The following is a 21,383-nucleotide window of genomic DNA, read 5'->3' as shown; positions in this document are numbered from 1 at the left end:
GAATACTCCTCCATTGTTGGTGGGATTACAGACTGGTACAACCATTCTGGAAATCAGTCTGGAGATTCCTCAGAAAATTGGACATTGAACTGCCAGAGGATCCAGCTATACCTCTCTTGGGCATATACCCAAAAGATGCCCCAACGTACAAAAAAGACACGTGCTCCACTATGTTCATAGCAGCCTTACTTATAATAGCCAGAAGCTGGAAAGAACCAAGATGCCCTTCAACAGAGGAATGGATACAGAAAATGTGGTACATCTACACAATGGAATATTACTCAGCTATCAAAAACAATGACTTTATGAAATTCATAGGCAATGGTTGGAACTGGAAAATATCACCCTGAGTGAGGTAACCCAATCATAGAAAAACACACATGGTATGCACTCATTGATAAGTGGCTATTAACCCAAATGCTTGAATTACCCTAGATGCCTAGAACACATGAAACTCAAGACAGATGATCAAAATGTGAATGCTTCACTCCTTCTTTAAAAGGGGAACAAGAAGACCCTTGGCAGGGAATAGAGAGGCAAAGATTAAAACAGAGACAGAAGGAACACCCATTCAGAGCCTGCCCCACATGTGGCCCACACATATACAGCCACCCAATTAGACAAGATGGATGAAGCAAAGAGGTGCAGGCAGATAGGAGCCGGATGTAGATCTCTCCTGAGAGACACAGCCAGAATACAGCAAATACAGAGGCGAATGCCAGCAGCAAACCACTGAACTGAGAATAGGACCACCGTTGTAGGAATCACCTAGAGATCCATACTACCCACACTGAGAAGGGGAGGGGGAAGGGTTAGGGGGATGTTGGCACGTAAACCGAGAAAGGGAATAACACTCGAAATGTAAATAAGAAATACTCAAGTTAATAAAAAAAATAAAGTCCCTTATGTGAGAATATATAGGTTAATATATACCCTAATCTTTCTTAAAATGAAAATATGGATACAAGTGCTACATGAATTAATATTAGTAAAATAATAATGAAGCATGGTGACTTGGAAACATAGTAAACCAATTTTCACAGAAAGTAAATTAAAAAATAAAACTTCCAAACAGTGCTTCATAGGTTGAACTTCACATTAGAAGGAGGCTAATTGTATACAGATGTGCAAATGAACTAATTAGAAACATGGATATGAAAGCATAGTAACTTGGTGTTAAAGTAGATACCAGGAGACATATGCATTTAGTTTCTAGAAGATGAATATCTAAAGCACAGAGGACTAATTAAAATTCCCAGCCTCAAAGAAAACTGAGAGTAGCAAAGCATCAATCACCCATAGAGATATCCTCTAAAAACTATTAAATTAATTAGAAATTTCACAGCCCTTGAACTCATTGTATTTCACTTAACTGAGGATAAAGTATCCCCAAGAGAATGGAGGTGATCAGATGTGCCCTAACCTTTTCATGAATCAATTTCCAAAGGATGTTCACCTACAAGAATGAGAGAATCCCATGTGTGTGTTTGTGAATGGATGTTAATGCTAATGAGTTTAGGGACATGTGTGATTCCAACACTACTCATATTTTTCCAACCACTTCTGTCTTAAGAAGTGTGCTTATAGCTTATAAAAGTATTTGAAACAGAGCTTATAAAAAGTATTTGAAACAAGGTAGCTTTCTTCCATATTGTGTGAAGATGCTTATTTCTAAATACTTCTAAGTCAGATTAATATTTTATGAAGGTATGGCAGGGTTACAGTTTATTTTTTCCACACAGAGGTTGGAAAGATACTGATGGTGATGGAGGCCACTAAAAGAGCTGGAATTTTGCATGGAGCAATGAAATTAATGACAATCCAATCAGCTTCTCAAAAGGGCTCCGTGTAATGTTAAATGTGACATCAAAACTGTCTGTGGAAATACAGACAAATATAACTCATATTGTATGATGCCATAAAGAACACAAGAACAATGAAGGAATGAATGCAGTGGAGAATAACTGTCAGATATAATAAAATGGGAAACAGTATGAAAAAGTAACAGAGCAGAGAGATCACAAAATGTTGCAGTGAAAGATTTCTGCCCAGCCACAGCCACATCATGGATAATGTAAGTTTGCACAATGGTGCACAGTGATACTTTGCAATACAGGATTCACTGTAGGAAAATGTACTTCACTCCATATTGCAGTTGAATCATTAAACAAATAAAAATGCAAATTATCTAAAATAAGAGTCTCATTAAAAAGCCAATGGAAGGAGTAGGAATTGAATATATTTTCAGCTCTTCTGGAGGCCAGAGTTTGGTTCTCCATGCTTGTGCTTGGTAACTCACAACTCCATCTCTAGGCAAATAGACACTTTTCATTGATTTCTTCATCACTCACAGACATGTGGCATAGTTTCACATAAACACACACATGGACACATAAATAAAAATGAACCATGAATATATATAATTAAATTATGTTGAGAAAAATAAAGTTCACAGAAATAAAACCATCAAAACCAAATTTTCATCTATTGGAGAGAGAGAGAGAGAGAGAGAGTGAGAGAGAGAGAGAGAGAGAGAGAGAGAGAGGATAGAGGGAGGGAAGGGGAGGGAGGGAGAGAGGGAGGGAAGGAGGGAGAGAGGGAGAGAGACAGAGACAGAGACAGAGACAGAGACAGAGAGACAGAGAGGATCTACTTAGTATCAAGTACAATAAAAAATGGAACAAATAGGCCAAGAGGACTATTTATCATAAAATTGATGAACTACATTAATTTAAAATTATTTTTCTCATAAAGAAAATTCTGAATACACTCATAACAATTAAGTAGAATCAATAATATATATCTTCCCAAATAAAAAGGAAAAACTTAAACAGAAAACAGGCCCTCTATTTTCATTGGTGGATCTTACCAATCATCTTAATGATAGGAGATGGAACTTCTCTCATATCTTTCAGAGAACAGAAGAATCACCGAGCTCTCTGACTCATGCTTCAGGATTAGCATTAATCTAAGAACTGGAGATGTGTATTACTATGTGAAAGCTATATGTCCTCATCCCACATGAACAGAGATTTAAATAAGTGTAATATATAGAAGACACAAAACAATCAGAGATACATCAATAATACTATAAACGTATTAGACATACATCCATTGTTACTAGATGAGAGATTTTTCTACTAGTAAATGTGGCTAGAACAACTAGAAAATTATTTGTACACTGGCAAAAATCAGTGACATGTAGCCCTTTCTTTCCCCATCCACTGAAACCTACTCGAAATAAATCACCTCTCCAGTCTGTAAACTGAGAATCTCTACTGCAAGATAACAAAGAGAAAATTAAAGAATTTGTGAATTAAGAAAAAAATTTCAGAATTAAATACTAAAATCTTGATTTACACAAAGAAATAATATTTTGTTATTAGTAAAACCCGCTCTGTGCCAAAAAGGCTTCTAAATCAAGGCAACGATAAGACTTACTTTTTTGTTAACATTAATACTGCTGCCAATGCAGACTCAGAAATAACTTACTGTTCTAACAGCTTCTCTAAGAAATACGAAGTGCTGTTAGGACGGTCTACTTATACCAAACCATTTTCATTTGTCTTCGTGGTATTATCCTGTCCCCTGCAGCCTGGTCACTCTTCACGTCTTTATTAGATTGCAAAGATTTGATTTTTTTCACTACATATCTAGGCACGAAGTGATAAAATTGTATGGCATTCTTTGTTTTTCTGGTTAAAGGATGCCTGGGTCATCAAACTGCCTAAGCTGTTTACATTATCACCTGCAGCTATAGCAGTACACTCAGAAAACATCACTCTAAGTAAAAAAAGACTACCAGACACAGGGGTTCTGATTTCAGTGATAGGATAATGATGGTACCATATGCAGACATTCAGAATGATTCGTTAATTTACATATGAGTAGAACTGTAAAAGTTTAAATACTGCAGATACTCCCAAACTGTACAGGACTATGTCTCTCTGTGAAAGTGTTTGTGTGTTTACCTCAGGCACGCCCTTTGATTTAACTTAGATATGCAGCTTTGAGGAATTACCTGAAGGTACAGAGTATGAAGACAGCTTTTGCCTGGCCTTTCCCCTTAGGGGTGGCTTTCAGTGAGAGGTGGGAAAATAGCTTGGGTAAGGAGCAGAAAAGAACCTGTGTGAGTGGTTGGAACAAAGAATATTCTCACACAACAGACTAATGTGCCAATCCTCTCAGTAGTAAGGCTTGCCCTTTAATGACCCTGAAATCTTTAAAATATCATTAATTTTATTATGACTATTTTATGTCCAGTTTTATCACACCAATATCTTAAATACATTTGTATATGAAGTTGTTTTTATATGACTCTTTCCAATATCTTTAATAACTAATTTTCCAGGTGATCAACTTCTCAGATTTATCAATTTATGAATAAAGAACCAGCAAACATCACAAGACATTAATCATGGCTTCATAATTTGAACATAGCAAGCTTCTGGTGAGCACTTTGATGATTGAACACATGTCACTGCCTTAAAATGTAAAACAAATTTAGTCTTAGTCACAAAATCCCTAACAGTTGGAAGGTACTGTCATACATGAAAAGACTTCATGAGTTAATTAAGTAATACATAATATAATTGAAAACTTTGGATTGAAATATTCATGGTTGAGTGTATTCAATGAGAGTAGAAGACTGTAACTTCAGTTTAGAAATACAGACTGTAGGTTTTTAACCTTAAGAGACTGAGTTTGTTTAAATACACCAAATTTTTGAAAAAAAACATTCAAGCTTTTTTTGTTTGTTAGTATTGAAGCTTATTCTGTAAGCATAATTATCAAAAGATAACAAAAAGCTTCAAGTAACAGCTACTGCACATAACTTTGTAAAAAGTATAAGAATACATCAAAAAACACTTAAGCTATTCAATGATTACATAGCATGAACTTATTTGTCGACTTTTTTTCTGGTTTTCAAAAGAAAGAAAGAAAGAAAGAAAGAAAGAAAGAAAGAAAGAAAGAAAGAAAGAAAGAAAGAAAGAAGGAAAGAAAAGGAGAGAATGGGTATGTGTATGTGTCTGTGTGTTTGTATGTATATATATATATATATATGTATATGTGTGTGTCTTTGTTTCTTCAAAAGCCTTCATAATCAAAAGAATATGGAGCAATGATTTGTGAGTACAATATGCATGGTCCTTACATCATGTAAACAGACAACATAATTTCTAGAAAAAATTTCTGGTATGCAGACGCATTTATCCTCTTTCACATGGAATGTGTAAATCTTTCTGTAGTTTCGTATGTCTACAAACTTGCATATGTATATATTTATATATGTTTATATATACACAATGCATATGCATACACATATAGAAACAAACACATATACTCTGACATATATACACATATATGAACTTTCTACTTTATGAAACATGTCAGTTGAGAATAACCTAACTCATCATTTCTTCGGTAGTAGTATCTTATCACCAAGCAAGTCTTAGCCCTTAAATGTGCATAGAACATTAGCCTGACATTAGAAAATTAATTTAATGCAAAGAGAACCTTACATTTTATTGTTAAATACTGAGTGCAATTTATTGCATATCAATTTCCAGGAGAAATATGGGCATTGGGATAACATGCAAATGAACCAGCAGGTGTCCTCATCACTACCTAGGTAAATAGGAGCTCCACCTCTCCTTAGCCACTGGATATTAAGAAATATAATTATAGAATGTATTTCTTATCTGGGAAAATGTTCAACTTCAAAATTTGAAGAAAACTTCCCTTTGAATATGTGGGAAACATTTTTGCACCATTGTAAGCTATAATCTATAATGTAATGCATTATCGTTAGCCTAGGTTTGCCTGAATACTTATTAATCAATTAATTACATTATTAATTAATTTTTATTAAGAGTTAGTATTTGTAAATATATATGATCATATTACATATTCTCTATAATAAATACTTTATTTATTAATAATTTAGTGTTTATCCCTAATGGTAAATACAACAAATTGATATACATATATATGTATATATTTATTGCCTAAAATTAAGATACATTTCTGAATTAGCTTACCTTTAGGCATCAATGTAAGTATTAAGCATTTATTTTCAGAATTAAAATAAGCAACTTATTTCTACAACCTTAAAAATAAAGTGTGGGGATGGTGACCCATGCTTGTAATTCTAGAACTCGAGATCAGAGGCTGGGGAGTAGTGAGTCCAAGAGGAGGCTGCTTACATAGCAATTTTCACATCAGCCAGGGTTACATAGCAAGAAATTGTGGCAGATCAGAACATAAATAAATTCAGAATCATTTTGTAACAACAGAAGTTTTGTTTCATGTGTAACTTGACTTTTTTTTTATATCCAGTGTGTTCAATGTTTAAAAGACCTAATTTCAAGACATTTGACTTTCTAATTATTTTATAGAATTAAAATATTTTATCAATTAATTATAATTTAAAACGCTAAAATTAATAAAAGGGAAATGCCCTATGTTCAATTATTATCTTTTATATATTCATAGAAAATACCTACTTAACATCTATGTAAAAGTTCTGAAGGTTCTAAACCACTTAATGTAAGAGCAAACCCCTTTTTTCTCCGGCTCCTGCAATGTTTCTGCCTACTCTTCCACAATGATCCCAGAGCCTTACTAACATTTCTGTACTTGGACTTAAAATCAGCTTAACAAAACGGAAATTATGTCTGGTACTTGATACTTAGATAGCTACCCAGGCTAGTGAAGTTATGGATCTTGGAGAACAAACCATGACTATTTTATTATATCAACAAAATGTCTAACTGTATTCTCAATATTTATCTTTCTACACACAGGTAAGTGTAGTTCTCACACCTCATTAAGGAAGCTTTCATTTGATATAGACCGGGATAGTAATAGTTTGTCAGTACAGAGGATGCAAGTTGACAAGTGTGCCAATCATGGGCAAAATATTGACATTGGAGAAGATGTAGATGAGGGAGAAAGGAGAAACTTATTATTTGCTATATTCCCAAAAACATTTGGTTATAAAATTACTTTGAACTTTAATTAACAAATAAGGAGACAACATCCCATTACTATTAAGTTAAGATAACTTAAAATACATATTAATTCATTAAATTTCTCATGTCTATATACCAATGGTCACATAATGGACCACAAAATCATGATAGGCAGAATAGTCAGTTCTGTGATAAATGAATGTTAAATACATTGTTATCCATTCTGATTATTTTTTTTCCTTTTTTGAAGTTATATCTTCCTTGATATTCATTTTGTAATTATTCTCAATAGTGCTGCTATATTGTTTGAGCATTGCTCTGCTAGGTGGGAATCATATAATATTGGAACAGCTGAATGAATACACATCCATTCTGGTACCTATTTTTCCAGTCTGTCTCTTAAGTGAAGCTCATTCAACATTAAACATTGAATCAGGGAAAGCATGCTAATGGATATTAATGGAATATAGTATTGTTCTCCTAAACAACAAAGTTGCTTTTGAAAAGGGTCTTTCTAAAGATGCAAAGATATGTGGTTTTAAGTGTAGAGAACAAAGGTGTAGAGAATAATTATACCTGGAACAATTTCACACAATTCTAATCTTTTTTCTCTCAGTAAGCTGACCTCTGGGCCACCTTTTAAGAGACTATTTGGGAAAGAAGTAGAAAAATCTCTGGTGTTACAAACTCAATGTGATGATTATTACTTTATAGTATTATCTCAAACCTTGACACAAATTTCAAAAATATTGTTCCCTATTAGGTTGATATTCTATACATGAATATATATATTCTAATTTATCCTCGTGATAGCTAATAAAACAATAAGTTAATGAAAGTAAAATGTTACAAGATTTTATATTTGATCTCTTCTCACAGGAAAATGTCTTCAGAGCTATTTCAACTTTTTATGGAGATGCTTTTCATGCCCTGTCCTCTTACTTAATCACACTTCTATACTGAAATCAATCAATAAATATTTTATACACAAGCAATAATTCTTTAATATTTCACTTTGTTTTACTATTGAAAAATTTGAAATTCCTAACATGTGAAAGGAAGCAGTTATAGTGCCCACCTGTGTTTCTGATTTACTGCATGCCACATGTGCACAGTAGTACATCTGTCCTCGAGCCCTAAGGTTTTAGCAACTGTCACTGTAGAGAACAGCATGTACCCTGTAACATTTATACCCAGATTGCATTGTGATTCTTTCCTATCCTGTTACTTCTGAATTGTGTCTCAGTTTAAAGTGGGTTCATTTGCAAACATTTGGGGCCCAGATGGTCTACAGTTCCTAACTTGATCTCAGACAATGAGCAAGAGATAGCTCATGACTGTGGAACATTGTAAGGCAAGAGATAAGACACAAGAGAATGCCTTTCAGGGAAAACAAAAGCTGCAGAAGAATTAAGATATGGGTCAAATATGATATTTGCTCAAGCTCTCCTAAAAAATAAATCATTCTTGAAGTGAATCCACAGTCTTTGTCTCTGGCTACTCTCCCCTCTGGGTTGCTGTGATGCTTATGGCTGTGCTTGCCAAGACAATTGTGAGTGCATGGTACTAACAAACACTTGCCTTAGAACAGTCCCAGTAATTTGTGCTCTAACCTTTTCCTGATCTTTCTTACGTTTCTCCTTGTTTGATTTATTGCTTGTTTCCTTGTTGCTGTTTTTTTTAAATCAAATCAACAAAACATTTTAATGATTATGAATTACTTCAGAAAAAGTATAACTAATGGAAAATATGCATGTTTTCTATACACATACATAAGACAATATTTACTATCCTTCAAGGCTGTCTGTAGCAGAGGACCACAGACTTATAAGTGATTTTCATATATGGTAAATTATGTCATTTTTGTCATGAAGCAAAACAACAGAAGCCAAATTATCTTAATTTCTCAGGCAAACCAAAACATCAATCAAAAAATTAAACAAAAAAACCCAAATACTGAGATGTAGAGGAATTTTAATCCAACAATGTGGATGCTCTGACTGGAAGAATCTACTTTAGTCCACAACTTTAATCTCAAACAATTGAGGTAAGGTTAGTTTGTAGAAAGAACCAGCTATGTGAAAGTGAGGTCTATCTGAGAAGCTGACAAAATAATGAATCAGAGAAAGATTTGAGAGAATGTGTTAGAGATAGTATATACTCAATTCATGAGAACAGTAAAGAAACGCTATTTAAGAGCAGTGCAGGCAGAGAGTCAGTCAGTTCTGTTCAGGCTGTTTGGTTGGTGGTAGGTTAGTTCCTGGAGTGCAGAGGCAGTTTTTTAACCAGGAGAGTTTTACAGAGACAAATATCAGAGAGAACAAGCTAGACACAGGTTGTTGTGTTCTGGGAATCAGCACTCAGACACTAATTTCAGCCAAACAGGCCTGGTTTCTTGAGTGCACACTATAAATCTGATAGATCAGAGATGCAGTCAACACTCAGAAGCAGACTGCCGCCCCCAGTCAGAATCTTATAGAGCTTTTAAACCTGAAGGCCACAAAAATCTGTGTCAAGTTATTCTACTAATCATATTTAGAAATGGGATTTCTTTGGAAACATTTCTTTGTTGTATCTCTGTGTTGTTCTCATTGGTTGGAGTATTCTACTATAGCAGGGGACTTGTCTTACATAACATTCATGTCTTAACTAGCCTACTAGGATGTGCATGGCGCTTTCTGTCAAGTAGAATAGCAATTCTCAGAGAGATCTTAGGAACTTAAACTTTATTCAATCCCTATTCAAAATGGAAGTTTGACTCCAAGTGGTTTCTTATATTGGTGTAGATGTCTCTCTTAAGTTTAAGTATATCCCAGGGGCAGCTAATAAAAGTAAGAAACAATAAAAACTAATATATAGGTGTAGGAAGTGTTGCTAAGCAGTTGGTTTGGGTTCAAGCTTATTGTGGCTGACTACACAAAATTGATATAACTGAATTCTTTTGTGATTGGTTACCAAGAACACCAAAGCATAGAACGTAACAATGTGCAATCAACTCTAGCAAGAGAGTTCTTAGTAATAGCACACGAGAAAGTTTCCTTACAACATTCATAACAGCACAAACTTGCTGGTAGATAGGCATTAGTTACCTAGGTTTTACCGAGGCAAAGACAGAATGAGCCAAAGAATGAGAAGAAACAAGGAGATCAGAATAGATTTGTATAGTTAGTTGGAGTCCAAACAGAGCAATTCAGTCAGAAGATGAGAGAAGTCAGGTTGCATCAGTCAGCAGGTAGAAGCATTTGAGCCAGAACAGCTGAGATGAGCAGCCACCTAGAGTTCAGAATGAGCTAGAAAGGTGAGTTTACTCAGCAGTTAGACTCTAAGGTGACAATTACATCAGGAGGATAAAAGTTATATTTAGGCTGAGTGATTTGTAAACTGAAAGCAAAATTCCTTTTGTTGTGGAGGATATAATTTTCAAGATTGAGGTGCCAGGGGTTTGTATCCAGTGATAGTATCCCCTCTGTTTATATACAACACCCTTGTGACAACACCCTTGTACTGCAGAAGTGCTCAGTGCTTTATCTTATGGAAGAAAGTGCTCATCAGTTCTCTTCAGTCACTGTAACATTCACCTAAATGACTTACTCAATTCTTGAAGCTTCAACCTTCTTAATCATGCATAATGAAGATTAAGTTTCAAATAAAGGCAGGACATAAACAGACTATATATCCATATATATATATATATATATATATATATATGGCATATATAGACAAATCATACGATGATATGAAGACTTAGACACTTTCACCAAGAACATTAAACTCAATAGGCAAAACACTCTATCACCATAAAAGTAGGAAGGAAGATATTTCAAAAGAAATCCAAATTCAAACAATATCCATCCACAAATCCTGTCCTATAGAGAATATCAGAATGAAAATTCCAACCCAAGGAGGATAACTACATTCAAGAAAACACAGGAAATAAGTAACTGCATACTAGCAAAAGCAAAGGAGGCATACTACACCTAAACACACACACACACACACACACACACACACACACACACACACACACACACACAAACAAGAGTAATGTCAAAGTAACAGGAAATAACAAGCACTGATCATTAATATCTCTCAAAATCAAAGGGCTCTTCCCCAAGTAAGAAGACACAGGCTAACAGAATGGATCTGAAAAACCAGGATCCATTAGTCTACTGCAAACAAGAAACACACCTCAACAATAAAGATAGCCATTACCTCATAATAAAGTGCTGCAAAAGAGATTTCCAAGTAAATGGACCCAAGAAACACGATGGAATAGCCATTCTAGAGTCTTTGTGTGCTACACTTCTGGGGAACTACTAGTGTAGTGATTTGCCCATGCCTTTTCTTGAGAAAATTGCATCTTTAATTCCCTGAGAAAGTCTTGAGTGTACTACCCACTGCTCTCAAGGAAGTAACCCTAGTTGATCCTACTTTGAAGTCTCATTTCTTTTTTGGAGATTGTTACTGCCCCTACGCAAATTCGTGAAACAAAATAATTAGAATTGTTTGATCTTGCTCTTGCTCTCTGCTCTCTTCTTTTCCCTGCTCTTCCCCCCTTCTCTTCCCATCGCCAAGCCCATTCCTTCCATGGCCGGTCTCCTTTATTTATCCCCTCTTCTACTTTTCTCTCATTAAACCTCTCCATGTGGAAAGACTTGTTTGAACTCAAAGAACATTGACAAGGTTCAGCAGGACTGTAGAAGTGACAACAGATCAGAGCCTAGGACTTTTTAACAGTATGTGAAGAGTTTCTTAGAATTATAACCTATTAAAAAAAGAATTATAACCTATAAAAGAACATACATACTAAGCCCATAGTAAGAACTCAGCAACAAGAGTTAGAAAGACTATGATAATATAATAGCATGTATAGGTGGCATAAAAGAATGTAAGAAGAATAACGTATTAGGATTTGTCATTATTGGAAAGTTTGGTTTATACCAGATTGTTGTAATGTTAATTAGCATAGAAACAAAACAATCCTCTTATTAAACACATTCTTATAAGATTATAAGTAACAGTTGCAATGATTCCTAAGCCTGACTCTTGTGCAAATACATAAGTAATATAACTGACCATTAAAAGTTAATGATATACTGCTTAAAATAGGGTGACTTGTTTAGAATGACTTGGATTATTTCTTTCCTCTATCCAGATATATTGAAACCACAAAGTGCTGCCAGTCTGAGAACAAGCTGTAACATGCTTGCTTGCTTGCTTGCTGAAGCTAAAATAATTTGTAGAATTTTAGGAATAAGGATATGGCTTTGGTGATAATAAAATATTTCTACTTGTGTAACCATACGCATACTAGAAAAGAATGTGTGAGACAAAAAATGACATGATCTGCATCTCTTGAAATTATATTTTTTAAATTTGTATGAATAAAAAACACTCTGATTACAAGTCAGTACTGCAGTCTGTCACTCTTGGGACTGGCCCTGGTACTTCCCTTCTCTTAAATTCATTTATTACCTAAAATACTTTTAGTTGATGCTCTACTTTGGCCCTGCCTTGAGCAGGCAGTACCCTAGGGTACTTCCTGAATTTCAATCTGGACTCTACTCATGGCCACCTTCAATGAGATGAGCATGTCTTGCTTCGAGGAGTTCAACAAGGAAGTGAAGGAGCACTAGGACAAAATCATTTTTGCCCACTTCTAGTGTTTCTAAGGAGGCAGAAGAAAAAGGCTGGTGTCTGAACTGCTTGGGAGTTGGGTCTGTCATTTGAGAGGGACTAAGGCATGTTACTGAAGACTGTACGTTCATCTGCTGACAAGTAGGAGTCAGTTCTTACTGGAAAGACTCAAATAATGACTTCAGGCAAAAACCGAAATTATCTGTAGTGCTTACACAGCTTAAATATAGAGCACCTTAATAAAATAGACGTTTAACTGAAAGTAATCCAAAGAGAAAGGGAAAGACACTTTACACTCCTCAAAGGAAATGTCTATCAAGATGATATCTTAATTCTGAACATCTATGCCCCAACACAAGGACACCCTCATTTGTCAAAGAAACATTCTAAAGCTTAAAGAGCACATTGGACTCCACACATTAATAGTGGAAGACTTCAACACCACACTTTCACCAATTGACAGGTCATGCAGACAAAAACTAAACAGAGAAATAACAAAACTAACAGATATTATGATGAAATGAACTAAACAGACATTTATATACTATTTCAACCAAACACAAAAGAAAATACATTCTTCTCAGTATTTCATGGGTCCTTCTCAAAAATTAACTATATAGTCAGTCAGAAAGTAAAGCTCAACAGATACAAGATGCAGGTATGATTTGATATATAACAATTGCATCAACATAATCTACCTATAAATAAACTGAAAAGAAAAAGCATATCCTCTCATTTGATACTAGAAAAGCCTTTAAAATATCCAACACCACTTCATTAAAACATATTAACAGGAGAAAGGCATGTGAATTAATGTAAATGCTTTTATATTTTTAGCAGAAAGACAAAATGTGCAAATTTATCTAAATTATGTGAAATTGCTAAAGAAAGATGAGAATTATTTTAACAAGTTTTATTCGGTGGTAACCTTTTTTTTTCTTTTTTTTTTTTGGCCTTAGCTTCTTCATAAAGTGTCTTTTCTACAGATATTCAGAGTAAATGTTTCAATTGTTAGCTTTTATATGTAGCCTCATATCTAATAAAAAAATTTTTAAAAAAAAGAAATGTTAGAATCCTGCCCTGAATGCATTACTGATATGGCTGCTGTGTGCATCTGTAGGTGGCAGAGAGGAGAGAGGCTCCGTGTTCTGACTTGTGAACATCTGAATGATTAGTAGCCTTACACTTCCCGGGGGTTGGGGAGGGGGCAACCAGACACAACCACCAGCCCTGGCCCAGGTGCTCAGACAGGAAACAAGCCTGAGGACCTACAGTCTGTCATGCACAGGCCTGAGGAGAGGTAGAGCACGCCTCATTCCAACCCTGATTAGTGTGATAAGGTACTAGTCACAGAGCTCCTGAGAACTCTGGAGAAAACTGCAGACACTCAAGAGACCCCAGTCACCATGAGGAGGGGCAAGTACATGGTGGACACTTGGAAGAGAAACTGAAACAGAAGGATCTGGGCACAGTGAAGAGAGGCAGAACTGAAGACTTGAGGATGGTGAGGAACAGGCTGGTGTGAGTAGTCAGTGAAGCCACTAGGGAACAAGGTGGCGTCTTGGCATTACTGAGAGACATGACTGGGTCCATGGCTATGCAGCAGCAGGGTCTCTTACCAGCAAAGCCCAGGAGAATATCCTTGGTAGGGGCTACTATCTTGGGGCACGTTGAAGTCTGAGAATTGTGCGTAACTGGCTCTACCTCTCACCTAGGCTTTGTAGGAGAGCTGGCTCTGGCGGCATAAAAAGAAGAAAGCCGACCCTATCGTTAAGCAGCTGCAATACTCATGAGAGGCAGCCTGCACATTGCAAGAGTTGCAGTTGTACAGGTCCTGACTATATGAGCATAAGAAAGCAGGCTTTTTCATGGAAGAGGGAAAGATCCTTTCCTCCTCACTCACCTTTCCACACCTGAGGTTGGGGGAAGACATGGTCCTGGGGTCATGAGAATAGGAGGACTAGCCTTGCATCTGTCCTAGGCACCAAAGTAAAGCTGACCCTGAATGTGGGTTTTGCAAGTGATCTAGCTCCAAGGGTGTGAGTGTGGGAGACCTGATCGTGCAACTTTGAGCTGTGTGGTAGCATTGGCAAGAAAGAGATGCCCTGCCCAAAACTGGTCCCTTTCCACCAATGGCAGGGGGAAAAGCAGGCATTTGGGTCATGGGAACAGGAGAACTAGTGGTTCCCCTCACCTGTTAATCACACAGGAGTGTTGACATCTAGGGATGTGAATGTTGTAGATGAACTAACCCTGAGGACATAAAAGCAAGAGTGTAGAAGTGTTGACCAGCCCCTTGCCCCAGATCCAGAGCTCTGAAGGGTCCCACCCCAACACCTAATCGTTAGAGGAACTGCTAGGTCCAGTGCTGAATATCCAAAGCTACAAGATCTCCATGACACAGGGTATCTAAGAGGTCTCCCAGTGAGATTCTAGTATTGATGGAGTAGCTGAAGCCAGAGGCCCTGTACAAAACCAAAGAGCCATTGCAATTATGGTTCAAAGTACAGATGTGTGGACAAAAGGGTATACTGTAACACTGCATCCTCCACAAGTTTTTTTTTTTTTTTTCATTTGGAAGGAAAGTTGCAAGGGTGGAGTATAAGTACAAGATAAGAGGAGATGAATGTGATTGGGGTACGTGAGACGAAATTTACAAAGAACCAATAAAAAGTTTTAAAAAATGTAATGACAGAACTGCAACTTCATCTGTTCATTGTCATGTATCGGTCGTCAATTAACATCCTTAAAAACATTACATTCCTTTCACTCTATCCTTCTTCCCAGGATACAATCACAATTTTTACTGTGTTATCAGTAACTTTGGCTTATCCTTTTTGCTTATCATAAAATGTGTTATGTGAAACAAGATTGTTAAGTGTTTATCATTATTTAACAATAATTTCAAAATGTTTCTGTCATATCTGAAATTTTTCCTAATTAAGAAATATTATTCATTATGTATTTTCTTTGTAATAAACATACTCTAATTTTAGTAATTTTATTCTTAAAACTGTAGTGCTGCGTTTATTAATCTTATATAAGATGTTAGCCTTGAAAAAAAGTCTTCTATGTTGAGCTTTTATTTTATAAACATTTTTTGAGTTATTTAGAACTTTTTTGTTTGACATTATGGTGGTTTTAATAAGAATGGCCACCACAGGTTCACGCGTTTGAATGCTTAGTCCCCAAGGTATGAATCCTTTGGGGAAAGATAATGATGTATAGTCTTGTTATGGGAGGTTGTCACTCTGACAGGGCTTTGAGTTTTCAGAAACCTTCAATTAAATGATTTCTACTCTAAGTTGTTAAGGTCATGGAATCTCCTCAAAACTACAGAACAGTCACTAAAACAGACCTAGTACCACCTTTCAGTTTCATGGTTCTTGATGAATATTGAAGATTGTTGAATGATTTATTCCTAAGAAGATGGGAAACAAATGTCTGCTACCCTAGACAGAGAACTAAGTCAGACCAAAGGAACGACCTCATTCAGGTCTTAGTTAATGAATCAATTAATGTACTATGCTTAGTTATAAGCAAATTGGTAAGACATTAGTTACAGGCATGTAGGTAATGCTCAGCTACATCACCAAAGAGACTGTGCTTAATGTGAATGACATCTCAAGGTGACATAGATGGAGACCTTTACAGACAGGGTTTCATCTCCTATATAATATAGCATCTCTGAAGACCACTCGGAATGCAGGCAATTTACTTGTTGTTGGGCTATAGAATTTGAGGCAATAAGTGGCTAAAATCTTCAGTGAGGGTCTACTGAAATTTGCTATTCTCCATCTTTTACGTAACATCAAATGTCCCAATATTTGGCTTTTTGTGTTAATAGTCATAGTTCTTCTGATTAAGTTGCAGTGGGTGCTCTGGACAATTTTTTTCTTTTTCTTTTTCTTTCTTTTTTATTCCTGACAGAACATAGAGTCGCTTGAGATTGAGAGAACTTCATTTGAGAAAACCACTTGATAATATACATTGGTGGTTACATTTGTTCAGAGTGATCTTGATTAATATACATGTGGGAGAGACCTTCCCATTGTCAGTGGTGCCATTACTTGGCGTGGCTTTGTAGGAAAGCTGCCCAAGCATGAATACAGATCAAGAAAGTAAGAAGCATTCTTAAATTGTCTCTGCTTCAGTTTATGTTTTTTTTTTATTAACTTGAGTATTTCTTATATACATTTCAAGTGTTATTCCCTTTCCCGGTTTCCGGGCAAACATACCTCTCCCCCCTCCCCTTCCTTATGGGTGTTCCCCTCCCAACCGTCCCCCCATTGCCGCCCTCCCCCCATAGTCTAGTTCACTGGGGGTTCAGTCTTAGCAGGACCCAGGGCTTCCCCTTCCAATGGTGCTCTTACTAGGATATTCATTGCTACCTACGGGGACAGAGTCCAGGGTCAGTCCATGTATAGTCTTTAGGTAGTGGCTTAGTCCCTGGAAGCTCTGGTTGCTTGGCATTGTTGTACTTTTGGGGTCTCGAGCCCCTTCAAGCTCTTCCAGTTCTTTCTCTGATTCCTTCAACGGGGGACCTATTCTCAGTTCAGTGGTTTGCTGCTGGCATTCGCCTCTGTATTTGCTGTATTCTGGCTGTGTCTCTCAGGAGCGATCTACATCCGGCTCCTGTCGGTCTGCACTTCTTTGCTTCATCCATCTTGTCTAATTGGGTGGCTGTATATGTATGGGCCACATGTGGGGCAGGCTCTGAATGGGTGTTCCTTCAGTCTCTGTTTTAATCTTTGCCTCTCCCTTCCCTGCCAAGGGTATTCATTTTCCTCATTTAAAGAAGGAGTGAAGCATTCACATTTTGATCATCCGTCTTGAGTTTCGTTTGTTCTAGGGATCTAGGGTAATTCAAGCATTTGGGCTAATAGCCACTTATCAATGAGTGCATACCATGTATGTCTTTCTGTGATTGGGTTAGCTCACTCAGGATGATATTTTCCAGTTCCAACCATTTGCCTACAAATTTCATAAACTCGTTGTTTTTGATAGCTGAGTAATATTCCATTGTGTAGATGTACCACATTTTCTGTATCCATTCCTCTGTTGAAGGGCATCTGGGTTCTTTCCATTTTCTGGCTATTATAAATAAGGCTTCGATGAACATAGTGGAGCACGTGTCTCTTTTATATGTTGAGGCATCTTTTGGGTATATGCCCAAGAGAGGTATAGCTGGATCCTCAGGCAGTTCAATGTCCAATTTTCTGAGGAACCTCCAGACTGATTTCCAGAATGGTTTTACCAGTCTGCAATCCCACCAACAATGGAGGAGTGTTCCTCTTTCTCCACATCCTCGCCAGCATCTGCTGTCACCTGAGTTTTTGATCTTAGCCATTCTCACTGGTGTGAGGTGAAATCTCAGGGTTGTTTTGATTTGCATTTCCCTTATGACTAAAGATGTTGAACATTTCTTTAGGTGTTTCTCAGCCATTCGGCATTCCTCAGCTGTGAATTCTTTGTTTAGCTCTGAACCCCATTTTTTAATAGGGTTATTTGTTTCCCTGCAGTCTAACTTCTTGAGTTCTTTGTATATTTTGGATATAAGGCCTCTATCTGTTGTAGGATTGGTAAAGATCTTTTCCCAATCTGTTGGTTGCCGTTTTGTCCTAACCACAGAGTCCTTTGCCTTACAGAAGCTTTGCAGTTTTATGAGATCCCATTTGTCGATTCTTGATCTTAGAGCATAAGCCATTGGTGTTTTGTTCAGGAAATTTTTTCCAGTGCCCATGTGTTCCAGATGCTTCCCTACTTTTTCTTCTATTAGTTTGAGTGTGTCTGGTTTGATGTGGAGGTCCTTGATCCACTTGGACTTAAGCTTTGTACAGGGTGATAAGGATGGATCAATCTGCATTCTTCTACATGTTGCCCTCCAGTTGAACCAGTACCATTTGCTGAAAATGCTATCTTTTTTCCATTGGATGGTTTTGGCTCCTTTGTCAAAAATCAAGTGACCATAGGTGTGTGGGTTCATTTCTGGGTCTTCAATTCTATTCCATTGGTCTATCGGTCTGTCTCTGTACCAATACCATGCAGTTTTTATCACTATTGCTCTGTAATACTGCTTGAGTTCAGGGATAGTGATTCCCCCTGAAGTCCTTTTATTGTTCAGGATAGCTTTAGCTATCCTGGGTTTTTTGTTATTCCAGATGAATTCGCAAATTGTTCTGTCTAACTCTTTGAAGAAATGGATTGGTATTTTGATGGGGATTGCATTGGATCTGTAGATTGCTTTTGGTAAAATGGCCATTTTTACTATATTAATCCTGCCAATCCATGAGCATGGGAGATCTTTCCATCTTCTGAGGTCTTCTTCAATTTCTTTCCTCAGTGTCTTGAAGTTCTTATTGTACAGATCTTTTACTTGCTTGGTTAAAGTCACACCGAGGTACTTTATATTATTTGGGTCTATTATGAAGGGTGTCGTTTCCCTAATTTCTCTCTCGGCTTGTTTCTCTTTTGTATAGAGGAAGGCAACTGATTTATTTTAGTTAATTTTATACCCAGCCACTTTGCTGAAGTTGTTTATCAGCTTTAGTAGTTCACTGGTGGAACTTTTGGGATCACTTAAATATACTATCATGTCATCTGCAAATAGTGATATTTTGACCTCTACTTTTCCGATCTGTATCCCCTTGATCTCCTTTTGTTGTCTGATTGCTCTGGCTAGAACTTCAAGAACTATATTGAATAAGTAGGGAGAGAGTGGGCAGCCTTGTCTAGTCCCTGATTTTAGTGGGATTGCTTCAAGTTTCTCTCCATTTAGTTTAATGTTAGCAACTGGTTTGCTGTATATGGCTTTTACTATGTTTAGGTATGGGCCTTGAATTCCAATTCTTTCCAGGACTTTTATCATGAAGGGGTGTTGAATTTTGTCAAATGCTTTCTCAGCATCTAATGAAATAATCATGTGGTTCTGTTCTTTCAGTTTGTTTATATAATGGATGACGTTGATGGTTTTCCGTATATCAAACCATCCCTGCATGTCTGGGATGAAGCCTACTTGATCATGGTGGATGATTGTTTTGATGTGCTCTTGAATTCAGTTTGCCAGAATTTTATTGAGTATTTTTGCATCGATATTCATAAGGGAAATTGGTCTGAAGTTCTCTTTCTTTGTTGTGTCTTTGTGTGGTTTAGGTATAAGAGTAATTGTGGCTTCATAGAAGGAATTCGGTAGTACTCCATCTGTTTCAATTTTGTGAAATAGTTTGGATAATATTGGTATGAGGTCTTCTATGAAGGTTTGATAGAATTCTGCACTAAACCCGTCTGGACCTGGGCTCTTTTTGGTTGGGAGACCTTTAATGACTGCTTCTATTTCCTTAGGAGTTATGGGGTTGTTTAACTGGTTTATCTGTTCCTGATTTAACTTTGATACCTGGTATCTGTCTAGGAAATTGTCCATTTCCTGAAGATTTTCAAGTTTTGTTGAATATAGGTTTTTATAGTAAGATCTGATGATTTTTTGAATTTCCTCTGAATCTGTAGTTATGTCTCCCTTTTCATTTCTGATTTTGTTAATTTGGACGCACTCTCTGTGTCCTCTCGTTAGTCTGGCTAAGGGTTTATCTATCTTGTTGATTTTCTCAAAGAACCAACTTTTGGTTCTGTTGATTCTTTCTATGGTCCTTTTTGTTTCTACTTGGTTGATTTCAGCTCTGAGTTTGATTATTTCCTGCCTTCTACTCCTCCTGGGTGTATTTGCTTCTTTTTGTTCTAGAGCTTTTAGGTGTGCTGTCAAGCTGCTGACATATGCTCTTTCCTGTTTCTTTCTGCAGGCACTCAGCGCTATGAGTTTTCCTCTTAGCACAGCTTTAATTGTGTCCCATAAGTTTGGGTATGTTGTACCTTCATTTTCATTAAATTCTAAAAAGTTTTTAATTTCTTTCTTTATTTCTTCCTTGACCAGGTTATCATTGAATAGAGCATTGTTCAATTTCCACGTATATGTGGGCATTCTTCCCTTAGTGTTATTGAAGACCAGTTTTAGGCCGTGGTGGTCCGATAGCACGAATGGGATTATTTCTATCTTTCTGTACCTGTTGAGGCCCGTTTTTTGACCAATTATATAATCAATTTTGGAGAAAGTACCATGAGGAGCTGAGAAGAAGGTATATCCTTTTGCTTTAGGATAGAATGTTCTATAAATATCCATTAAGTCCATTTGGCTCATGACTTCTCTTAGTCTGTCGACATCACTGTTTAATTTCTGTTTCCATGATCTGTCCATTGCTGAGAGTGGGGTGTTGAAATCTCCCATTATTATTGTGTGAGGTGCAATGTGTGTTTTGAGCTTTAGTAAGGTTTCTTTTACGTATGTAGGTGCCCTTGTCTTTGGGGCATAGATATTTAGGATTGAGAGTTCATCTTGGTGGATTTTCCTTTGATGAATATGAAGTGTCCTTCCTTATCTTTTCTGATGACTTTTAGTTGGAAATTGATTTTATTTGGTATTAGAATGGCTACTCCAGCTTGCTTCTTCTGACCATTTGCTTGGAAAGTTTTTTTCCAGCCTTTCACTCTGAGGTAGTGTCTGTCTTTGTGTCTGAGGTGTGTTTCCTGTAGGCAGCAGAATGCAGGGTCCTCGTTGCGTATCCAGTTTGTTAATCTATGTCTTTTTATTGGGGAGTTGAGGCCATTGATATTGAGAGATATTAAGGAATAGTGATTATTGCTTCCCGTTATATTCATATTTGGATGTGAGGCTATGTTTGTGTGCTTTCATTCTCTTTGTTTTGTTGCCAAGACGATTAGTTT

The 21,383-nt window shown here is 36.7% G+C and overlaps 1 pseudogene; it reads left to right on the top strand.

Moving 5' to 3' along the window:
• The first annotated feature begins 13,685 nt into the window (after positions 1-13,685).
• On the top strand, positions 13,686-13,798 carry LOC120101345 (small nucleolar RNA SNORA17; annotated as a pseudogene).
• The last annotated feature ends 7,585 nt before the right edge of the window (positions 13,799-21,383 follow it).

This window comes from Rattus norvegicus, chromosome 2 (genome assembly GCF_021556685.1).
Source record: "Rattus norvegicus strain SHRSP/BbbUtx chromosome 2, alternate assembly SHRSP_T2T, whole genome shotgun sequence".
NCBI classification, from domain to species: domain Eukaryota; kingdom Metazoa; phylum Chordata; class Mammalia; order Rodentia; family Muridae; genus Rattus; species Rattus norvegicus.
Note: the sequence above shows the minus strand (reverse complement) of the source record. Positions and strands in the feature narration are given on the sequence as shown.